The sequence below is a fragment of the Belonocnema kinseyi genome, chromosome 6 (assembly GCF_010883055.1).
Source record: "Belonocnema kinseyi isolate 2016_QV_RU_SX_M_011 chromosome 6, B_treatae_v1, whole genome shotgun sequence".
Lineage (NCBI taxonomy): Eukaryota > Metazoa > Arthropoda > Insecta > Hymenoptera > Cynipidae > Belonocnema > Belonocnema kinseyi.
The window spans coordinates 62,522,395-62,545,781 of NC_046662.1; the positions used below are offsets into that span (position 1 = coordinate 62,522,395).

Consider the following 23,387-nt stretch of genomic DNA (forward strand, 5'->3'; position numbering starts at 1 on the left):
TTTTGAAATCTAATTTTTTCACAACATTTTTTTATTATGTGAGAAGGATTCTATCAAATCAATTTAAATATAATTGTTTAAACTTTTATTTACAATCGATACCCATATTATAAAATTACACCAGTTACCTACATGGGATAGAAGTGAAAACTTCTACATCTCTGCCGGTATTACCTGTAATATACAAGGCCTGCAAGTAGGGCACTTAATTTCAGGTATACGCATACACATTTACGCTGAATTAATAGTCACTGGATTTTAATTTAGATTCTAAATACAATTTCCTATTTCACGTTCACCAAAAGGGGCGATTGAAAATTTCAGAAAAATAAAATTCCTGGTTACGAAAATTCCCAAATAATAAAATTCTCGATCAGTTTATAATATATCCGAATTGTGAAATTTCCGAGTAATAAAACACAAGACAGAAAATTACCGAATTATACAATATCTGAACTAGCAAATTCCCGAATCATAAAATTTCCAAACATTTTAGAATAGGGGAAACATCCCTAAATTAGATCATGATTTACAGTAGATAAAATGATTAACCGAAAAACTGGCAAAAAATATTCATTACTTTTTTCAGTATAGCATTTCAAGAAGGATGCCACATTTTCTGACGAGGTTTCATTGAAATATTCTAATAAATTAATGTGGGAAACCGAAAACATTTTTTTTTAACCTAAATTAAATATTTTTGTAGTATGTTTATACATCATATGTAAATTTTTCAGTTTATTAAACAATATTTATTGATACGATTCCCCCTTTCTTTATTATTTATAAATATTCAGAAACTCTTTATTTAACATTACATTTTCCAACAAAAGATAACCAACAGTAGGTAATCGAAAAATTGCGAAAAATTTCGCTGTCAAAATTCGCCGCTCTGCGACTGTCTGGCAGTTGTTTCAAGTCCAAGGTTGCTTTCATTTGCTTATTTCTATTTGTTTATTTTCATTCGCGGCGTTTTTATATTTAAGAATTTTGAAGTAATAAAAAAATAAAACTGGATAAATTTATAGTTATTGAGAAGTCCATCCAAGTTAGTTGAATAAAGAAGTCACTCGCGAAAGATATCATTCTTAGGTCCAAGGTGTGTACAAATTTTTCACTTTACTGTCATCACAAAGTCAGGGATCAACCATAAACTATGTTATCAATTTTTGAAAATTTTGCCCCCCCCCCCGCCCACCGAAAGTAACGTAACCTTTAGGTAAAACTTGATTGTACGATTATACGTTTATACCGTGTGCTGATTACAAACTTTGATAATAAATCATCAATTAAAACAAAAGGTGATTTTCAGAACAAATGTAGAAAGGCGCCTAATTGAATTTTATGTGATAGTTAATCCGAGTGTTATTGAATTTTTAAAGTAAAAAATAACCATTTTTAACTAAAATTGGAATAGTTCACCCTTTCCTTTTTTTAATAATTTCAAATTGTAAAAAAAATATTCTACCTAATAGTTGAATTATCAAATCAAAACGTGCAATTATGTAAAAAAATGTTAATTTTAAACAAAAAAAAAACGAATTTACAACAAAATACAAGAACTCTCAACCTAATAGTGAAATTTTCAGCTAAACTAGATTATTAACCAAAAATTTACAAAATACTTGAATTTGAAAAAAGTTTAATTCTCACTAAAAACGGGAAATATTTTCTAACAATAATGTAATAGGTAGATTATCAATTACCAAAGCAATTTTTCAAAAAAAAAGAGAACTTTCAGAAAAAAATTTAATTTTTCACCAAAAAGTTTGATTTCCAAACCAAAAGTTAGCTTCAGCCAAAGAAGATGATTTTTTAATCGAAAAAATTAACAGTTCGTGTGTACACTGGGTCTTTAAAAGAACAGTCGAAATTTCATATTCAAATTTCCCTTAAATATGTGAACTATATTTCCAATTTTGTTAACACCGGTTTAAAACTTTCGAATTTGGCAACTGCTGAGAAATGAAGCACACACTTCGAGAAGTATCCCTGAATTTTTTCAGATTTTGATAAAGCCTTAAAAATCTCGAAAATCCGTCTGTACCCTAAAAGACCCAATGAATACACCGTGTTTCGAAAAATATAGTGTACACACGCAGGGTTAATTTTCTACCGAAAAAAATTAATTTTTAACAAAATTGAAGAATTCTCACCCATAAAGTTGAATTTTTAACTAAAAAGATGAATTTTGGAATAAAAAAGATTAGTTTATTACTACAAAAGATCAATTTTCAATAAAACTTAAGAATTATCAACCACAAAGTTCAATTTTTAAACTAAGAAGATAATTTTTCAAACAAAAAGAATTATTTACTTCCATGAAGAATGAATTTTTAATCAAATTCAAGCATTCTTAACCGAAAAGTTGAATTTTAACTAACAAATTAATTTACAACCAAAAAAGACGAATTTTTAACAAAATTTAAAAATTCTGAAGCAAAAAGTTGAATTTTCAACTCAAGAAGAAGAATTCTTAAACAAAAAGATTAGTTTACTACAAACAAGACGAATTTTTAATACAACTGAAAAGATTTTAACCCAAAAGTTAAAGTTTCAGCCAAAAAAAGACGATTTTTTAATCAAAAATATTATTTTTCAATTTTAAAAAATGCAGTTTTAACCAAATTCAAAAATTCTCACACGTAAAATTGAATTTTTAACTAAAAGATTAATTTACTACTAAAAAAGATAAATTTTCAATGAAATTGAAGAATTTTCAACCAAAAGTTTGAACTTCAAAGAACGAAAGAATTTTCGTTTTGGATTTGAAGAAAGTTTTTCAACTTTAAAACCTAGTTCGTTAATTTGTAACCAGAACAATGCACTTTTAAAAAGAAAGATTAATTTTCTACCGAAATATCCGGTTTTCAAACTAAATATAAGAATTCTTACTCAAAAAGTTGAATCTTTGACTAAAAAAGACGAATTTTTAAACAAAAAGGTTGATTTACCACCAAAAAGAGGGATTTTAACAAAATTAAAGAATTCTGAACCGAAAACTTAAATTTTCAACTAAAAAAGAAGAATTTTTTAAACTAGATAAATTTTTAAATAAAAGTATTAATTTGCGAACAAAAAAAAAACAATTTTTAACAAAATTCAAGAACTCTGAACCAAAGAGTTGAATTTTCAACAAAAAAAGAGAATTTTCAAACAAAAAGATTAATGAGAAAAATTCCTGAAAATAGAATGAAGAATCTAACGACCAAATTTGGACAACCACTACAAAATATTCCCACTGCAATCTGAAAAACAAAAAATGAACATCCTCCTCCTCTCTCCTCCTCCTAAAAAAGAAAAAAACGGAAACCATTCCCTTCCAAAAAAGATGTTTTTTTTTTAAACAAAAAGATTAATTCACAACAAAAAAACGAAAGGTTAACAAAATTCAAGAATTCTGAACCAGAAAGTTGAATTTTTAACTAAATAAGATTAGCAAAAAATTACTACAAAAAATGAAGAATTTTAAATAAAATTCAAGAATTCTCAACCAAAAAGTTGAATTTTGAAGAAAGCAAGAATTTTTTAAAAATTTGTTCCATTTTAAAACCTACTCCGAAATTTTCTAATCAAAATGATTCATGCTTTTTTAACATAAAGATTAATTTTCTACCGAAAACTCTGATTTCTTCACAAAGTTGAAGAATCCTCATTCAAAAAGTTTAATTTCTAGCTAAAAAAGATAAATTTTTAAACAAAAAGATTGATTTACTACCAAAAAGACGGATTCTTGATCAAAATTATAATTAGAAATAAAATAAATAAAATAATATTTTATTTTAGTTGAGTAATTCAACCTTAAATCCTAGTTTTTATACTTTTTATAAAAAAGATGGATTTTTAAACAAAAAGATTAATTTTATAACGAGAAAAATCGAATTTTTAACATGATTTTAAAAGGTTAAAATAAATGTATCGTTACTTTGACTGGGACCCTACTCTCTCCTACGCATTATCAACGGAGGGTTTTTTTAGTATCTCGTACCCCTTCATTGGGATTCCTTCTGAGGGATCGACCATGAACTGAGCGTGCGGATTGCAAAACAACCTTAGCACTCGGACTCAGGCTATCGAGTAGGCAAGAGAGGGGATAACGCGTGGCTGCCATCATGTCCAATCAACTTGGTCCGTAGCAGCGTGTATCCCCTCTCTTGCCTACTAGCTGGCCTAAGTCCGAGCGCTAAGGTTGTTTTGCAATCCGGACGCTCAGTTTATGGACGATCCCTCAGGTTAAATAACATAAAGATTAAACACCTCGTACCAATCGTACCAACATCACGGAATATGAGCGATAAAAAGTTTTCAAAAATGTAAGGTTTTCTTATTTTTGTAAAATAATGATAGTTTGAACTATTATTTACTTCATCAGCTTATTTTTATTATGAGTAGACTAATAATAAATTATAATTATCAATAATTGAGTATTCTATTGTTTCCAGAAGCATTATCGAAACAATTATCTATTGATGGAGAGTTGTCAAAATATTACACTCGAACGGGTCTAATAAAAATATTTAATACAGCTGATGGACTGATTTCGTGATATTTTGTCTACAAGAATAGAACATTGAATATGTAAGCTTTATTTAAAAGTGAAGAAGTTTCTTTATTTTTGCAAACTGATGGAATTAAGTGCTGTTGAATTTTTTCCAATCACTGAATCCGAATCCGGGGTTGGTTTGACTCTGTCTGATCTCATTTCTATTCTCAAATCAAAAAAGTGATGAAAGTTGAAACTTTATTCACGCCTGGTGTTCAAGACTCTGCATTTTTTCATAATTTTTCAGATCCGAGATATAGCGAAAAAAAATATGTTTATATTCAATAAGCAAAAAAATACATTTTAGAAAGCGATAAAAGTCTGTGTGACTTGTGTTTTTGCTTATTCGGTTGTGTCAGTTTGATATCTCATAGTTATTAGATTACAGATTATGAAAAATTTTATCTGCATATTTGGCAAACATTGTAAAGAGAACATTTTTCTTTAACTTCTGAAGCATTGAAGTCAAGAGGTTCAATTTTTAAGTTAAAATTAAAGAAATTTACATGAGATTAAAATCGAACTTTAAATCTTATTTATTGTCTGATAATAAAATTAATGTACATAATTCCTAAAAATATAACCAAAAATCCAATGATCTTTAGAAAACCACTATAAAATGTTCTTATTGAAATTAGAAATAAAGATACAAATTTTTTCCTAAAAAGGCAAAGAAAAAAATTTATTTTTTGGGCAAAAATAAAAACAAGGAAAGAAAAATGAGATCGTATCCAAACAAATCCCCTTTCATCTCTGTTTTTCTTCTTTCGTCATTTTTATTTTTGTTATTATTAAATCACAATAAAAAACATTTGTAATTAATTATTTTTTACAACTGTATCTTTATTTTTATTTGATATTAAAAAAAAATAATAAAAAAGACAAAAGAGATAAAAAAAAGGAAGGGGATTTTGTTGGATGCCGTCTCATTTATCTTACCTCTGTTTTATTTTTGTCCAAAAAATAAACTTTTTTCTTTTTTAGGAAAAAACTCTTATCTTTTCCCACATTACAATAGAACCATTAGATGCTGGTTGTACAAATTTTGTCGTTAGATTCTTGGTTTTATTTTCGGGAATTCCGCACATTGAGTTTTAAGAAACCTTTGACTACACCACAATTATTTAAATAATTCACATTCTTGTTTCATGAGAAAAAATTAGAACACATAGTTCTCCTATGTATTCTATTTATTTTTTATTTAACGCTAAATAAACTTAAATATGATTGTTAATTTTTATTTAATAAACAATGACCTTCATTCATATTTATTATCAATTAGTAAATTATTATTATGACACTATATTAGGAAATTAGACTTTTTCCTAGAATTCAACATTAATGGGTGTTCCTAAAGAATTTGTTACCACTGAAAAAACATCTGACCTCAAAAATTGGCTTTAATGTAAGAGAAGACCTCCCTACAGACGATAATGCAACAAAGAATAAATAATAATTAATTAGAAATAATAATATATGTAAAATAATTAATTTATTTCAAGTAATAGTTCAGAAACTATATTGTGTTTAAAAATTAAAATTAGAATTTTTTCCTTTATGTGTGCTCTTGATTAATTGTTATTTCGTATATGTTTCTTTATCCACCATAGGGCGGTATCCTCTAAACTTTTTGAATAGCTGTGAGTTGAAACCTTTAAAATATTTATTTTGACTATTTCCATATTTTAATGAGAGTTCTGAGAGCAAGGTAAAGATTATATATAGTTTGTATACAGTGGACAAAACAATGATATTTTTAATTTATTTCACAATTTTTTTAAAAAACAAATAAAAAATTTCAGTGTTATGTCCACTATACATCAACTAGGGTTTCAAAAAAGTCCCGGGACAGCTGAATATGTCCTCAGGTTAGATATTTTTTTAGGGAGGTCAAGGTCATTATTGAAGTATCTTTCAATGAATAATTCAATAATGACCTTTATTTTGATCTTGACGATCACCTTCAAGCTTTTTTCAAGGTCAAATGTAAAAAACCTACATCGGCAATCGTTAGAGCGGAAAATTCTGTGTTCAAATATTTACCCAGGTTATAGGTACATTGTAACCTTGATGGCCATTTTAAGGTCATTTAAACTTGAACAAGGTCTGCATTCATCTCGTCAAGGTCAAATTGGACATATGACTTGTGTACCAATTCGAATGTAGAATTTACAGCTTTATCGACTGCCTATGTAAAAAATCGGGTTTTTATCTGAGACAAATTTGACCTTTAAAAAGCCTTGAAGGTCACTCTGAAATAATTTTAACGAGGTCTACATGTTACTCTGCCTGGGTACATAATTGAACGCAAAACTTCCTCCTCTATCGATTGCTGATGTAAAAATGGGGTTTCCATTTTTTTATGTTGACTTTCAAAAAACCTTGAAGGTCATCGTTAAGATCAAAATAAAGGTCACCATTGAATTACTCGTTAAAAGGTACTTTAAGACTAACCTTGACTTCCCTGAAAAATATCTTACCTGAGGAAATGTTCAGCCGTCCCGCGACTTCTGTGACAGTTGTACTCGTATATAACTTTTCCACATGGGCAACATGTTAAAAACTTCGCCTATGGATTCAAATGAAGTTTGAGTTTTTTATTTCAAATTGGAATATTAATTATGAATTATCTACTTATTTCTCTTAGCATAAGTGTTTCTTTAGAAAAACATATTGGATGAAAGGTGGATATGTGTCGACAATACAAGTACATTCCTATTTTGTATGCATCTTCTCAACAAACAATTCGAGTGGCATTTTATGAATGAAACTTATATTTTAAAAAAGTACCCCTAAACTGTCTAAGAATTTAGAAACTGCCCCTTTATATATTTAAAGTTTGTCATAAGAACAACTGCGGAATTTTTCCGGGGGCGGTGCTTATCTAAATAACTGCTTCCGCTTCCAGTGAAATTGCGGTAAAATTTTAGCCGTAACCACGTCTCTCTTACGACCGTTATATAGATGGTGATAATATCTGATGGACTTAATAAGATGATCCGGCAAATTTCATGTACACCCTGAGTACATAGAGCGACTCAAGGACTACTGCCTTCTGGATTTCCCCTGAAAGAGTCTTAGCGTTTTGTTGGCACACAGCGATACTTTTCAGGCTAGGAAACAGTGTAAGTTTGACACTTTCTAGAGCGCCGATGGCTATGATGTTTTTCTCATTTGGTGCCGACACTTCAATAACGAACACCGTTTGTTTCTCGAAATCAAGGATAACTATGCTAGGCCTCGAGTGCGCAACAGAACCAATTGTCAGAAATGCTAACTTCCAGTATCTGCGGCATTTCTTATTCTCCACAGTTGACACGATTTCCCCAGGAGCGTTTAGCCAAACGGTATTAAGGCTAATGCCGTAGGACTGATAAGAGATGGTAATAAATGCTTAAGTGGAAATGACACCGTCTTGACATGCTAAAATGAAACTCTCTGTACCCCACTTCAATCCGGATGATTTAAAGAAAGCAAAAGCTAGCGTACACGACATTGACTGATGTTCCACATTTCTGTATAATTAATGGACCCAAGTGGGGAACCTTACATAATGGCTTCGTGAGGTTCTTCGCTTGGGGTGATTGCTAGAGAGATTGATCAGCAACCTGGGTCGGAGCAGTGTTGCGGAACGAACGTGTTATTTACATAAATAGCACGAGAATTCTGGATCAATCTGAAAAATCTCTATCCCATCCACACACTACTCCTTTCCCCTGCCGAGTGAGTCACGCCTACCCCGAAAGGGAAATGGCCTAATGGTGTAATAATAATACCTTGCATCCTCTTGTCGCAGAGCTGTTCACGGGAGCTTTTCTCCTGTGCTTTCTCAATTCGGGCTTTCAGGAGTGAGTACTCGAGATGGAGATATTTGATCCATTTTTCTCACCCCTGATATTGAAATCAAGGCCGAGTGTTTCAGAATCCTCCTCTGCTGCTTTGTACAGAAACGCTCCTTCACCTACTTATTCGTACTTCCTGCAAATTTTTAAAGGAGGGTCCCGTCCATCTGCGACTATATGTGCTGTACCCAGAATAATGCTGTTGTGAAGACATTCAAGATTCAATATTCTGGGACGACCTTGACGGCGTGAGATGTAGAGTCGCAAAACAAAAGACCTAAGGGGCATGCTTAAATTCATATGCATAACCATTCGTGTCCCGATATCAAGGGATCTGAGCTCGTTCCTCGTTTATGGAACCACTCCAAATGAATGGAGTACTACCGGGATAACAAGTAGGTTCGTTGCAGATACTTTTTTCCTCACCAAAAGTTAGGAACACTAAATTCGCCTGATTATACCTTTATTTCTACTTCAGACAGTATCCGTTATAGACGTCGCACCCTGAGTGCAGCTCTGTTGCACGCCCAGGTATATATAGGTCTCTCCAGCGGCAAGGCGTCATATAGCACTAATGTCTACGAGATCAGGGTCTTCGGGGATGCCATTAGGTTTCCCTAGCTTCAAATAAACCTTGGCGCATTCTTCTTACCCAAACTTCATTCCAATCTTCTAAGAGTATTCTTTGACAATTGCTAGAGCTGAGTGTAGTTGCTTTTTATTTTCCACATAAATCTTAAGATCATAATGTAAAATAGATAAGAAATCTTAAGCTTTCGATTTCTATGTTTGCTGCAAAAGTGTTCTTTGGAATGGCGAAATCTGAGATATAGTTGTAATTATATGAGGCAAAAGAGAAGTGGGCTCATGTTGTCCCCCTGAGAGACACCTGTCTAAAGGGTGTCATTGTTAGTTGTCACACGATGTTTTCCAGATGAGATACTAAATTTACTTTTTGAAAGCGGCCTTAATCTGTCTATGCACCTCACGGTGGGCGGAGGAACCTTCAAGATTTCCAACAGACAGATAATATGTTTCTGCAGGCACATCTATCGATCAGCAGGGTCACCCGACATCCTGCTACGCCTTTCTTTGAACCACATGGTTCGTACATTTCTTGCCACACAAGTCCAATTGTCCGAACAATCCTGTCATTTAGGATAGCTATAAAGATCTTATACAGTGTGTTCAGACAAGTGATTGATCTTTTATTCTTTGAATTAGCTAAGTTGCTTATCTTTGGCAGAATTACTGTGCACACTTCCACCAACTACACTAGAATAGGCTCTTGATACCATCTGATCTCGGAACGGAATAGGTCTGCATGCCTCTTAATACTTTCTTTAGCTCCTCGGTAGTGATAAGTCGGCATTCTTTCTCAGGTGTTATGAAGACATTGTACAGCTCCTTGAACCTATTTATGTTCTTTAAATCCTCTTTCAGTGGATGCTTGACTTCATAGACTTCTCTCCAAAATGTTTCGACCTCCTCTGGTTTGGACGGATAGTAGACAATAACTGGAGGATATTAGAAAAGTTAAGCTGGGTCAGAGAAAAACTGTTGGTTTTCTCTGAACCACCTATTTCTCTGCTCTAGACTTTTCCTAGCGTCATATTGGTTTTACCCGTATACTGTCAACAATAAGCTGTAATATGTCGTCATTCACAAACTAAATGCAGGAAGCGTACTGTCTTGCCCAGCCTATCTTTGTGTTGACTTAAAGGGTTCATGTTTATGTATTATGATCAGCCGTTGGTTTTGTTTTACGGTTTGCATCCATCAAAGCTCTCGCTGTATTCTGCATACAACAATGCATAGCTCAGAGGTCGGATTCTTTGGATAAATCCTTTAGGAATCTCGTCATCCAGTTCAGCCAAATCTTCGGGCTTGACAGAAACCTGGATGTTGATGTTTCTCCGGATCCTGATGCATCGCTCTTCGTCTATTGGACGCCTGCCCGCAATTGGTATCAGTGTCGCCTCTCTGTCATTGTTGCCAGCTTACATAGCCCCTTACCAGGAGTTATTCAGTATGGTTTGGCAGACGCTGATGCAAAAAGTGAGAGGGCTCTGACTGTTTCTCGCACAACAAAGCATGGAGTCGTGCTATTCAACCTCCTCGTGCAGAGACCTAAATGTCTTCAGATTCCGCCCGTCAATCGCAGTAATTCCGTGTTGACTTCCGACCTATTGTCAGGTACCCTGCGCGGTCGATTGTTTCGAACCGCACCTACAACAACTATGTTTGGTGTTACGACTATTGTTCCCAAGAGAATCTAGGGAAAAAGGTTCATCAATCCTTGTAGAGACCCACATGCAAGGATAAAGCAGCATACTCTGAGAGGTTTCACGGTATCCCAGAGTCACCATTTGAGACTTCTTTTCAGGTGCCATTCAGCTTTCGACACAGTTTTTACGCTTCCATTTGGGGTTTTATTCCTTCAGGAACACCCCTGGAAAAATTTCCGCGAATTCTAATTAATGATTGTAACCATATTCAGCAGAAACCCTTTTTATAAAACTCCTCTACCCGCAATCCGAGGCCACTTTCTGTGTCTTTGTCATAGGCCTTTCAGTTCAATTATAGAACAATTGAAACCGAGAATCGCTGGCCCACGCAATTTCTCAGGAGGCAGGACGGGAGCGGTTGCGACTGTCGTTTCGGAATTCTTGGGAACAGCTCAGGCAGCCTAAAACCCGAAAACGCCTTTGGCATCATCAAGAAAATTGCTTCATAAACTTTAAAAACTGTTCTTAAGCATTTAAATCAATTTCATTTTTATTTAATTATGTTTTATCAATTTCAAACTTTGCAAAGCATTATAAACAAACGAAATATTCGATCGAAAAACCGAAAACACATTTGAGTTTCCAAAGTATCTAAATATTTCTTTCTTTGTTTTTTTCAAAACATTTAAAAAATTTAACCATTTTGTATTATATTTCAACTTCGCAAAGCATTATAAATAAAAATAGGGTCTAATAGAAAAACTAAAAACACCTTTGGATTCGTCTCGGAAATAAATTTAATGATAATTTTTTTTCTTCTCTATTTTTTATCCGTTTTAATCATTTTTTTAATAATTTCAAATTTTGCAAGGCATTATAAATAAACGAAGGATCCAATTGAAAACCCGAAAAAACCTTTCGATTAAGCTCCAAGATATCTCAATGCCTTTTTTGGTGTATTAAAAAAAATAATTAAACCATTTTTTACTAGTTTTAAACTTTGCAAATCATTATAAACAAACGTAGAGCCCAATCAAATATTTAAAAACACCTATGGTTTGCTTTGGGAATATCAAAATGCCTTTTCTTATTTATTTTAAAAAAATTTTTTAAATAATCAAATTATATTTGAATCATTTCAAACTTTACAACCATTATAAATGAATAAAGAATCCGAATTAAAAATCGAAAACAACTTTGATTTCGTCAACAAAATTCTGAATGCACTTCTTTGTTGTATTTGAGGAAATTCAAGCAATTAAATTAATTTTTACTAAATTCTAACTTTAAAAATCATTATAAACAAATATAGGATACCATGATCTTGTAAATCTCTAAATGCCCTTTTTATACGGATTTTTTAAACAAATAAATTTTTCCCGAACGAAGGGTCGAATCGAAAAATGAAAAACTCCTTTGCACTTGTCTGCAAAATATTTAAATCTACTTTTTTTGTTTTTCTAAACTATTGTCAAAATAATTAAATCATTTATTTAAAGTTTCATACTTTTAATAGCATTGTGAACAAACAAAGGATTCCATTAAAAATTCGAACACACCTTGCGATTTGCCTCGGAAATATCTGAATGCAAAGCATTGCATATAAAAAGTCGTAGGGTCTGACCAGAAATTCGAAAATGTCTTTGGATTCGTTTGAGAAATATATGAGTGTCCTTTTTTTTAAAAAAGGTCTATTCATTTTTTCGTTCGGATTCTTAGTTTGTTTATAATTGATGACAACATTTTAGTTACCAACATACTTTTGTCACTCTGCAAGTTTGAAGAAGACAATTATGTTTGTATAAGTTAAGAAATTTTTATAAAAAGTTTAATAAAATTTTAACAACATTATACTTTTTTTAAAGAAAATAAATAAGTTTCTTAAAGCTGTTTATATTTTGATTTTGAATTGATATAAAAAGTTATTGTGCAACAAATATATTTGTTCATGACAATGCAGTACTGAAAAAATGATGTAACTGATCAAAAAAGTACATTTAAATATTTCCGAGACAATTCGAAAGATGTTTTCTTTTTCGAAAACATACCTTTTGATTTTTTATATTGTTTTTCAAAGTTTGAAATTATTTAAAAATGATTCTTTTTTGGAGATTAATCAAAAGGTGTTTCGGGCCCATCCTTTTTTTAATAACAATTGCAGCACGTTAAAAAATAATGTTATTGTTTAAAAATAAAAAATAAAATAAAATTTTTTGGTATTTTCGAGACAAAGTGAACGGTGTTTTCGGTTTTTCGTTCGGACGTTTAGTTTCCTTTTAATTAATTACAAAAGTTGGTAATCCATTAATATAAGAAATGCCAGGGTCGTAGTTTATCAGGTGTTGAACAGTTTAATTAAGTACCTGATAGAATCAATAGTTGAGTAGGCTGTAAGAATATTTCTGGTTCACTCAGAACCATTTATGGACAGGGGAGAGATTTGAACTTATGCTGAAAAGGATTAGAAGATTACTGAAAGAAGAGATGAGATAATAAATAAGAGTTAAAGAACTAGAAATAGATTTCCTGAATTCTGTTCATCTAACTTTGGACCCTTTCTATATATAGTAGAAACTTCCAAATTTAAAAATCTTTTGCGTGGGCTCTTCGCGAATTTGGTCTATCGATTCAGTAGAGTAGTAGCTAAGAGGTCAAGGACGAGGAGGAAAAGTCCACTAAGAGGAGTGATGCTTGACTTGAGAAATCTCAAGTGTCGGGAATACCCCAAGAGAAAAAGTAAGAAAGAAGGAATGGTAGAAAGATATAAAGGAGGGAAAAAAGCATGAAATAAAGAATAAAAGAAAAAGGAACGAAAGAAGGAAAGATAGAAGGAAAGAAAGAAGGCAAGAAAGAAAGAAAGAGAGAATGGAAGAAAGTACGAGACCGCTCACAAACTTTGTTACCAACTTTTTGCATTTTTTCAAGTTTGTAGTAAGTTCAGTTGCCAATCCGTCTGCCTAGCGAATTTGAAATAAAATAGTTAACTTTTTAACCAAATAGTTACATTTTCAATTCAAAAATACAGTGGAATCAGAAAATTTGTTTAAATTGCTGAATTTACCACGAACTAATTAAACTCTTTAACAAAATCGTTGCATTTCTAAGCAAATAGCTCAATTTTTAACCTATGAAGATAAATTTTTAACGAAGCAGGTTGAATCCTTAACCAAAAAAATATTTTTTCAACAAAGAAGATTAATTTTTTATTTAAAAAAAAGAGTTCAATTTTAAACTAAAAAATTTGTTAACAAGAACATTAATTTTCCATTAAGAAAGATCAATTTTAAACCAAAAACTTGAATCCTCAACACAAAGTATGAATTTGAAACAAACATAAGATTAATTTTCTACCCCAGCAGACCATTTTTTAACAAATTACATTAATTTTCTATTAAATAATTTAATTTTCAACTAAAAACGCATAAATTATCAAATAAAAATTCAATTGTTAAATTTGCTGGTTATAACATTAATTTTTGACGAACACAAAAGCCGATTTTTGTAATGAGTTTGTAATAAAGTAGTTAAATATTCAACCAAATAGTTAAAATCTTGACCAAATAGTCGAATTTTCGATGAAGAATAAATGAATTTTCGGCAAAAATTACATTTCTAATCAAATAGTTTCATTGTCTACTAAATTGTTGAATGTTCAAGGGAAAAAGACAACATTTTTAATAAAATAATTGAATCCTTAACCAAAAAAGCTTAATTTCCAACTAAACAGTTAGTCTTTCACTGAAGAAGATTAACTTTCTACCAGAAAGACGAATTCTCAAATTGAGAGGATTAATTTTGAAATAAAAATATCAATTTTCTACAAAAAGTGGAATAGATACATTTAGCTATAAAAAAAAAAGTAAATATTAACCAAAACGAACAAAAATTCAAAAATATAAATCATTCTCAACTATAAAATATAAGTTTTCAACCAAAAATATTAATTTTACACGAAAAATAGAACAGTTAAATTTTCAGTGAAAGAATTGTTAAGTAAAAAACGAATATTCAATAAAATAGTTAAATTTTGAATCAAAGAAATGGATTTTCAACCAAAATTATAAGTTTTAAATTTAAAAAGTTAAGAAGTTTAAAAAAATTAATTTTTATCCAAAAGAAAACGAAATTTTAACAACAAATTAAAGATTCAACTAAGGAAATGAATTTTCACATAATATTATATATTTTCAATAAAATTCTCATTTTTCAACGAAAATCGGAATAGTTACATTTTTAGTTAAGAAATTGTTTCTCAGCAACCAAAATTTTAATTTTTACCGAAATACATCAATTTTTAACCATAACATGTACATTTTTTATTAAAATACCAATTTCGAACAAAAAAGATGGATTAGTTAAATTTTCAGTTACAAAATTAATACTCAACCAAAATGTTCCATATCGAAAATGGAATAAATTCATTTCCAGTTAGAAAATTAATTCTCAACAAAAAAACCAAAGAATTTTCAAGAAAATACATGAATTTTCAACTAGAAAGGATCAATTTTCTTCAAGAATGATTAACCTGAGAAGAAAAGTTCAACAAAAGCGTACAATATTTAACCAAATAGTTGAATATTCAAGGAAATAAATAATTTTTTAACGAAGTAGATCAACTTTTTCCTAAAGAGACGATTTTTCAATTAAATAGTTGAATTTTCAACTAAAACAAGATTAATTTTCGACCAAATGTCTGGATTTTGAAGTAAAAACATGAAGAAAATATCTTTAACCAAACAAATAATCTTTTAACAAAATATTTCAGTTTTCAACAAAGTAGTTTTATTTTTGGCTAAAAAAGATGACATTTTAACAAAACAGTTGCATTTTCAACCAAATAATTAAACATTCAAAAAAAGTAGAATTTTGTAACGAAAATAGATGGATTCCGAACATAAAATGTAATAGTAGACAGATTTGAGCGAAAAACGTGGGAAAAAAGAAATAGGGGATAAAGAAAAAGTTAAAAAAGGGGATTATCGAACTGTATCGTTTCAGGGCCATCTTTCGCAAACTTTGTTGAAATTAATCATCACGAAAAGTGCTAGTCGTTATCCAAGTGTAAAACGATAGTTTCTGGGGCTCCCCTGAGTAAAGAAGGAAAGAAAGATAGAAAGAAAGAGAGAAAGAATGGAATCAGGAAAGAAAGATGGAAAAAGAACAAAGAACGTGATGAGAGAATGAAAGAAGGAAGGAAAGATGGAAAGAAAAACGGAAAGACGGAAAGAAAAAAAGAAAGAAGGAAAAGAAGATACAAGAGTATCCGCACTGAGGGGTGGGAAGATAGGACGCTCAGCTGAAGGTGAGGCAGAGGCTGAGCAGAGGGAAGAAACTGAAGAAACTGTCGGCATGGTAGCGGCTGGAACCACTCGAGCGACCTGTGGCGACAACGGCACGAGTTCCCCGGGTAGGGGAAGTCAAGAGAACGGTCATTGCCACCACCTCGCCTCGAGCATCAGCTAAAGTCTTCAAACTTTTCGAAGGCATGCCTCCCATCGTGGAATGTTGTCTTAACGGCACGAGACTCTAGACTCGAGACGGCCAGTTTTACACCAAGAGAGGCTCCCCGAGGATGTGGTACGGGTACGCGATGCGATTGCCGATACGATTCGAGCAGCTCGTGGTCGACTAGAATAGAGCACAGAGGCGCTGCAGAACCGACGGTGTATTCACGGTGGTACCTTCGGTCAGTACCTGCCGATCTTCCGTCATCCTCAACCCGTACAGGAGGATCAGTCGGTTTTCACCCGGTCCCACGACCGGGCCACTTAAAAGCCCCCTTGCACCACTTCAGAGATCCTTTTCTATCACTTAAAACAAATTAAAAGACAAGTTCGAACTAGTTGCGACCAGTTTCTGCCGATTCCAAACAAGTTTGCAACAATTCATTCCGAGCATTTAGTATCAATTTTAAATAAGTTGGGACCATCTCTAATCCGAAATTGGGGCGGAGTTTTATAACAAGTTGAGACCACCTTTGAAACTAAATTGGGGCACCAAGTTTTGTTAATCGTGTCGGGACCAAGTTCAAGGACGAAAATCGGCATTTGGAAAAGAAGTGCAAGAATTTCCCCTGTGGAAGTTCCAACTTTAAGGAGAAATTTTCGGGAGTGAAAGGCGTCAGAGAGTGGAAGGGTTGAGGAGTAAAAGTTACGAGAGTGGACGGAAAGGAAGAGAGAGCGAGGATCTGGAGAACGAGGGGATGAATCTGATCGTTCGTCTTTATTCGTCCTAGTCGCCGGCTCTTGCCATTATCTGTCAAGGTAAGGCTGCGTGATTATATTTTGTCTCAAGGTCAACGGAAACCTGTATCTATAAAAATCTACATTCGTACTTTATACAGGGTGAGTCTCTCATAGTGAACGCAGGAGCTTATTAGAGATTTCGCGTTTGAGAAGATATTATTGTGTGACCTTGGGATAACAAGGTGTATTTTTGCTGCCTTGGGAGAAGATACGTTTTTTAGTCGGAGGGTGGATGAAGATCTGTAAAGGTTTTTTAAAGAGTTAAAGATTACAGTATTTAAAAATCGTATGTGTAGTCAATAAACCGTATACAGAAATTAGTGAGGGTGAAATATTTAGAGAAGACATGTTAAGGATGAGGAAGAAATTTTTTGTGAGAGATTGGATAAAATGCGTGAATATTTTTGTTAAAGAGTTGAAGATGCTAGTATTAAATAATCTCCTGGGTAGTAAATTAACCGTATAAATAAATATGCGAGGGTGAAATATTTGGAAAAAATATTTTCAGGATGAGGAAGGAGTTTCTTAGTGGAAGGTTGGATAAAATGGGTGAAGGTTTTTTAAAGTTTTGAAGATTCTTTTATTTAATAATCTTATGGGAATTCAATCAACTGTATATAGAAATGTGTGAGTGTGAGATATTTAAAAAAGAGATTTCAAGTGTGAAATGTTACATAGTTTAAAATCAAATTGGAGATGAGGTCTGAGGTTGTATAATTCGGAAATTGATAATTAATTTTGAGATTGGCCGGAAACCACATAAAAACCAAATTTTATTCCTTTTACCTGTCAAAATCCAAACTATTATTCTTATTTACAACCTTAGGTTTCAAAAAGGGACAGTTTACATTAATATATATTTGTTTGAATAAACACCTTTTTAGTTTGGTTAAAAAAATTGAAAATGTATCAAACTAAAAAATTTCTCAGCAATCAATTTATCAATCAATTCATCAAATTCCTAACCCCCATTATAGACAAATTATAATTAACTCATTTCCCCACTATGTACTGATAGTCCTCTGAAAATGAACCGTTTTGAAATATTTCAAAATTCTATCTACTGTTTGCTCAACAATATAATTTACTAAATAAGTTTCAATTCAACTTTTGATTGATATGACACTAATCTGATTTATAAGTGGGATGATTAATTAATTTTAAAAGTGCCTCTTTATGTCAATTATGTGAAATCTTTTTAATCAAACTACCTAAGTAGATAATTTGAAATGATGACGAAAATAATATATTTCCCTCTTTTATTTTGATTGATGCGTCTATTAAAATTTAATTTGAGGCTTAAAAAATGTAAAGCTATTTACTCGTACGATTTTCGTTTCTCCGCCCATGTTGTGTCATGTCACGTGCGAGGAAGGTAATTTTTACGGGAGCGTCGCACCCAGATCAACAGAAACCCGTATGTCGTCCATGATAGCGGTACTTGCTTGTCGGATAGGAACCTCGAGTTTGTACCTCGAGCATCTTGAGTTGATTCGACATTCTGCACAAAATCATTACACAACTATTTAAACTTAAAAGTCACTGAAAAATTAAGTTTTTTTATTTATAATTATTTTATTTTCGATCCTCCTTTTTATAAAGATTGAAAAACCTGACACTGTTAAGGATTTTTTATGTACTTGGAAAATCTCAAAATGTAATATAAAAATTAAGTAACAACGTTTCCTTAATTTTTAAAAGTATCTTTATATTAGTAGATTTAATTACTTTGTAGAAAATTTAAATCTTGTTGAAAATTCGTCTTTAGGTTGAATTCAACTAGATTTCATTTTAAATTTATATCGTTTTCGGTTGAAACATCAACTAATCCAATTGAATAGTGTTTTACCTGCGAATTCAACTATTCAATTTTTCGTTAAAAATTTATCTTTCTTAGTAGCAAATTCATGAATTTGGTTTAAAATTCATCTTTTTGGTTCAAAATTCGACTATTTCAGTTAAAGGTTCGTAATTTTAGTTACAAATTCATCACTTTGATTGAAAATTTAACTGTTTTATTAAAAGTTTGTTTGTGGGCAAACTAATTTTTTAACTAAAAATTTAGCAAATTCATTGTTGGTTGACATTTTATCTGTTTTATTTAAAAATTCTTTATTTTTTTCTTTGTAGAAAATTATTCTTGTCTGGAAATTCATATTTTCGGTTCAGAATTCGAAAGTACCAGTTAAAGATTCATATTGCTAGTTGAAAATTCATCTTTTTGGTTTAGAATGGGACTAATGAAGTTAAAGATTCATATTTTTTGTTAAAAATTTATCACTTTGGTTAAAACTTGAACTACTTTGTTATTTTTTTTGCAACTCAATTTTTTTATTTGAATATATATAATTGTACATATAAAAATATTTCTTGGAGGAAAATTAATCTTCTAAGTTAAAAATTTACTTTTCTGATTAAAAATTAAACTATTCCAGTATAAAATTCATCCTCTCAGTTGATAATTAATCTGTTTAGTTTTTTTTATTAGAAAATTAATCTATATAATTCAAAAATTAATTTTTTAGTTGAGAATTTATCAATTCCTGTTAAAGTTCATATTTTTTATTGAAAATTCGTCACTGTGCTTGAAAATTTATCTATTTTGTTCAAAATTGATATTTTGTTGCCGTTTAATTTTTTAACTACCAATATAACTATTCTATTTTTGGTTAAAACTGTATCCTTTTTATAATAGTTGTAAATTTTTCTTTTTTGGTATAAAATTAATCTTCTTAGTTGAAAATGGACCTTTTTGGTTTAGTTGAAAATTCATTCTTCTACTTTGAAATTCAATTATTCTAGTAGAAGATTAATAATTTTAGTTGAAAATTCATTACTTTTGTTGGAAATTTATATTTTTAAATTGGAAATTCGTCTTTTTTGCTGGAAAATTTATCTTCCTATTTGTAAATTTATCTTTTTGGTTGAAAATCGATGTATTCCAGTTAAAGATTCCAAATTTTAGTTTACAGTTCATCATTTAAATGAATTTTTTTCCAAAATTTAATTTTTTTTATTTAATAATTCAACTATCGAGTTGAAAATTGGGCATTTTTGGTTCAAATTTCGTGTATTTTATTTAAATTTGTCTTCTTTGGTAAACAATTCATTTTCTTCTTTCCTCACTCAGAGAAAAAGTTGTCTTGAAACAAAAGCATTGTCCTCTTGCATATTTTATTTTGAACGACGTAAATATATGCTTTAAACAAACAGAAATATTTGGCTGCAAGATTAGGTGCAGTTAGTCGGATAAGGAAAATTTTTGCTACAAAAAGATTCCTGTTGAGACAAATGAAAATCATCTCAACTTTAAATTTAATAGGGAATTCCATTTACGTCAAGAAAGGTCCTTTTGTCACAAGGGACATTTCTCTGAGTGCTTACTTGAAAATTCATCATCTTGTTTGGAAATTCAGATATCTCGGTTACAAATTCATCATTTTAGTTCAAAATTGATCTTTTTGGTTCAAAATTCAACTATTCCATTAGAAGATTCATTATGTTAGTTGAAAATTCGAAACTTTTTTAAAACAGTTTTTTTTTTGTTTCGAAATTCAACTATCTAGTTGAAAAATAATCTTTTTTAGTTGAAAACTCGATTATTTTTAAATAACATTGTTTTTAATAAACTCGCGAAATCGTATACATGTTTAAAGTCAATTTTTTAAACTAAGAAACTAATAATTTAATTTAGTCAATAGTAAGACATAAGTGATTATAAATTACAAATAAACTTTATTACTTTTATTTCATGTTTGCTCTCAATTAATGATTATCCATTGTAGGTTGCATTATCCACTATAGAGAGGTTTCCCCTAATCTTAATATTTAAATTAACAAAAATATTAGTTTCCCATTTTATCAGAGAAATTAGTGTTATTTAAAACCATTAAACAGAAAATACCAGGTCTTGTGAATCTTTTATTTCCTTTTCAATAAAAATTACCCACATGCTTGCTGTAATTTCTGTTAGATAGGCCCGTTAAAACGAAAGTGGCGCGGACCGCTATATTGAAGGTATATTCTCGGTTGTAAGTTTTAAATGAACGTTTGCATTCACGTGGTCTTTTGTCCGATTATAGAAAATATAATTTTTAGTAGAAATTTATATATCAATGGGGAAGGTCAGGATCCTATAAGATTATCTCACCTTCTTAACGTTAATTATGATATATCGGATAACGGTGCATGATAATATTGAGGGCGTCCATAATTTACATAAATGCATTACAGGTTCGTCTTTAAAATTCAGAAGGAAGCCTTATATAATATATCAATCTTTTGTGAAAAAAGACGATTAAAAACTACTTCACACTGCCAGAGGAGTCTTTAAAAGGTTTTTTGAAGCAGGAGGGGGGAGGGGGTAGCGCGGAATGTGACATAAATGGAAAATAAAAATGTGAATAACAATTTTTTGAAATACTTGGAAATATTAAAATTGGTGATTTTATTTTAAAAGTTCGAAATGAATTATCATAAAACAGTAAAAAAATCAAAAATTTTTTTGAAAGCTAATTCTTTTTAATTCTTCTATTATTTTGGTTGAAAATTGATTTTCCTAAACTGAAAATGTATTACACTTCAATTAAAATTAAACTACGTTGTTAATTTTGTTAATTTTGTTAAATATTCGTTTTATTGACTGAACATAATACGATTTTGTAAGAAACTCGTTATTCTTTTTTATGGAAATTAATTTTTTTAACTGAAAACTTGTCTATTCCATTTTTGGTTCCAAATTGTTAGTTTTAAATTTAAGATTCAACTATTCAGCTTAAAAATTCAACTGTTCTGTTGAAAATTTCTCTTTTTGCGTTGAAAATTTCATTAATTCCCTACAAATTTAAACAATTTAGTTGAAACTGAACTTTTTCGTTAGAAGTTCATCTATTTTCTAAAGAACTTGACTTTTGGTTTAAAAATTCAACAATTTGTTTTAAATCTGTGAATTTTTTGTTTTGGAATTTATTTTACGGTTAAAAGTAATCTTATTTAATTAAAAATTTTATAAATTCAACAAAGCTGTTGCAAATTAATTCTTTTTAGTCGAAAATTCAACTTTTTTATTGTGAAATTACATTTTCGGGTGGAAAATTCAATTAGCTTATAAAAAATTTGTCATTTTGGCATAAAAATTCAACATTTTAGATGATATATTTTTTATTTATTAACTGAAAAATGTTTCGTAAGTAAAAATTCCACACTTCTGTTGATAATTAGTCCTTTTGCTTTGAAAATTCATCTCTTTGTGTACAATTTTGTACATTTTCCCTTTAAAACTGGAAACTTTTGTTAAAAAGTTAATTTATTTTGGTTGAAGATTAAATTATTTATTATAAAATTCGTTTGCCTTTTGGTTTAAAAATTAAACAATTTGGTTGAAATCTTTTAATTGTTTAGCTGATAACTCATCTTGTGGTTAAAAATTATATTCTTTTGTTGAAAAATGTATTATTATGTTTAAAATTCAACAATTTTGTTAAAGTCATTCTTCTTGGTTAAAAATTTAGTTATTTTGTTGAAAAAATCAACTACTTGAGTCAAAAATAAATTCTTTTGTTATGATTTTATAAATGGGTTTGAAAATTCAACTGGTTTAAAGAAAATTCATCTGTTTGTCAAGAAAATTCAATAATTCAGATGGAATTTTTCCCCTATTGACTGAAAAATGTCTTCTGAGTGAAAATTCTTCTTTTTGGTTGAATTTAACTTTTTATAATTTTAAATTTTAAAAAAATTCGTTGATATATAATCAATTACATTTTTTGTTGAAAACTCATCTTTTCATTTAAATTTGACTGTTTTTTTTTATTTAGAATTAAATGGAATTAAAATCTATTTTTGACTGAAAATTCAACTTCCTTCTAAACATTTCGTCTTGTCGGCTTGAAAATCGAACTATTTGGTTGAAATGCAATTTTTTTTGGTTGAATTTACGCTTTTTTTTTAAATTCGAACATTTGGTTACAAATCCATCTTTAGAGTTTGAAAAATCAACTATTTTGTTGAAAATTAAACATTTTTTCTTTAAATTTAACTATCACGTTAAAAAGTCATATGTTTTGTTCGATAATTCAACTGTTTTATTGATATAATTCGTCTTTTTGTATTAAAAATTCATCTGTTTTGGCAGGAAGGTGCCTGTTTAAAAATTAATTTTTACCTACTGAAAACTTAAGTCTTCTAAAAAAATTATCTTTTTGGCTTGAAGGTTCTACTATTTGGTTAAAAATGCAACTTTTTGTGGTTGAAGTTAATTCTCATTATTTGAAAATTCGTGTTTGAAGTTTTAAAATTAAACTTTTTATTAAAAATTCGCCGCTTTTACTTGAAAGTGTAACTATATAATAGCAAATGTTTGATTTAAAAATTATTGGTATGTTTGTTGGAAATTCAACTTTATGGTTGAAAAATCATCATTTTTGGTTGATAATTCATTTTTTGGGTTTAAATTTCATCTGTTTTCTAAAAAAAATCTATTTTTTAGCTTGAAAACTCTATTCTTTCGTTGAAAATTCATTTTTTTGTT

The 23,387-nt window shown here is 30.3% G+C and overlaps 1 protein-coding gene across 3 annotated transcripts in view; it reads left to right on the forward strand.

Moving 5' to 3' along the window:
• The first annotated feature begins 16,234 nt into the window (after positions 1-16,234).
• Positions 16,235-23,387, forward strand: part of LOC117174616 (serine proteinase stubble) — a 59,716-nt gene continuing 52,563 nt past the window's right edge. For all 3 annotated transcript variants that reach the window (XM_033363861.1, XM_033363864.1, XM_033363862.1), the window contains exon 1: positions 16,235-16,876. The gene's annotated coding sequence lies outside the window, so the exon portion shown is untranslated. The remainder of the gene's footprint in view (positions 16,877-23,387) is intronic.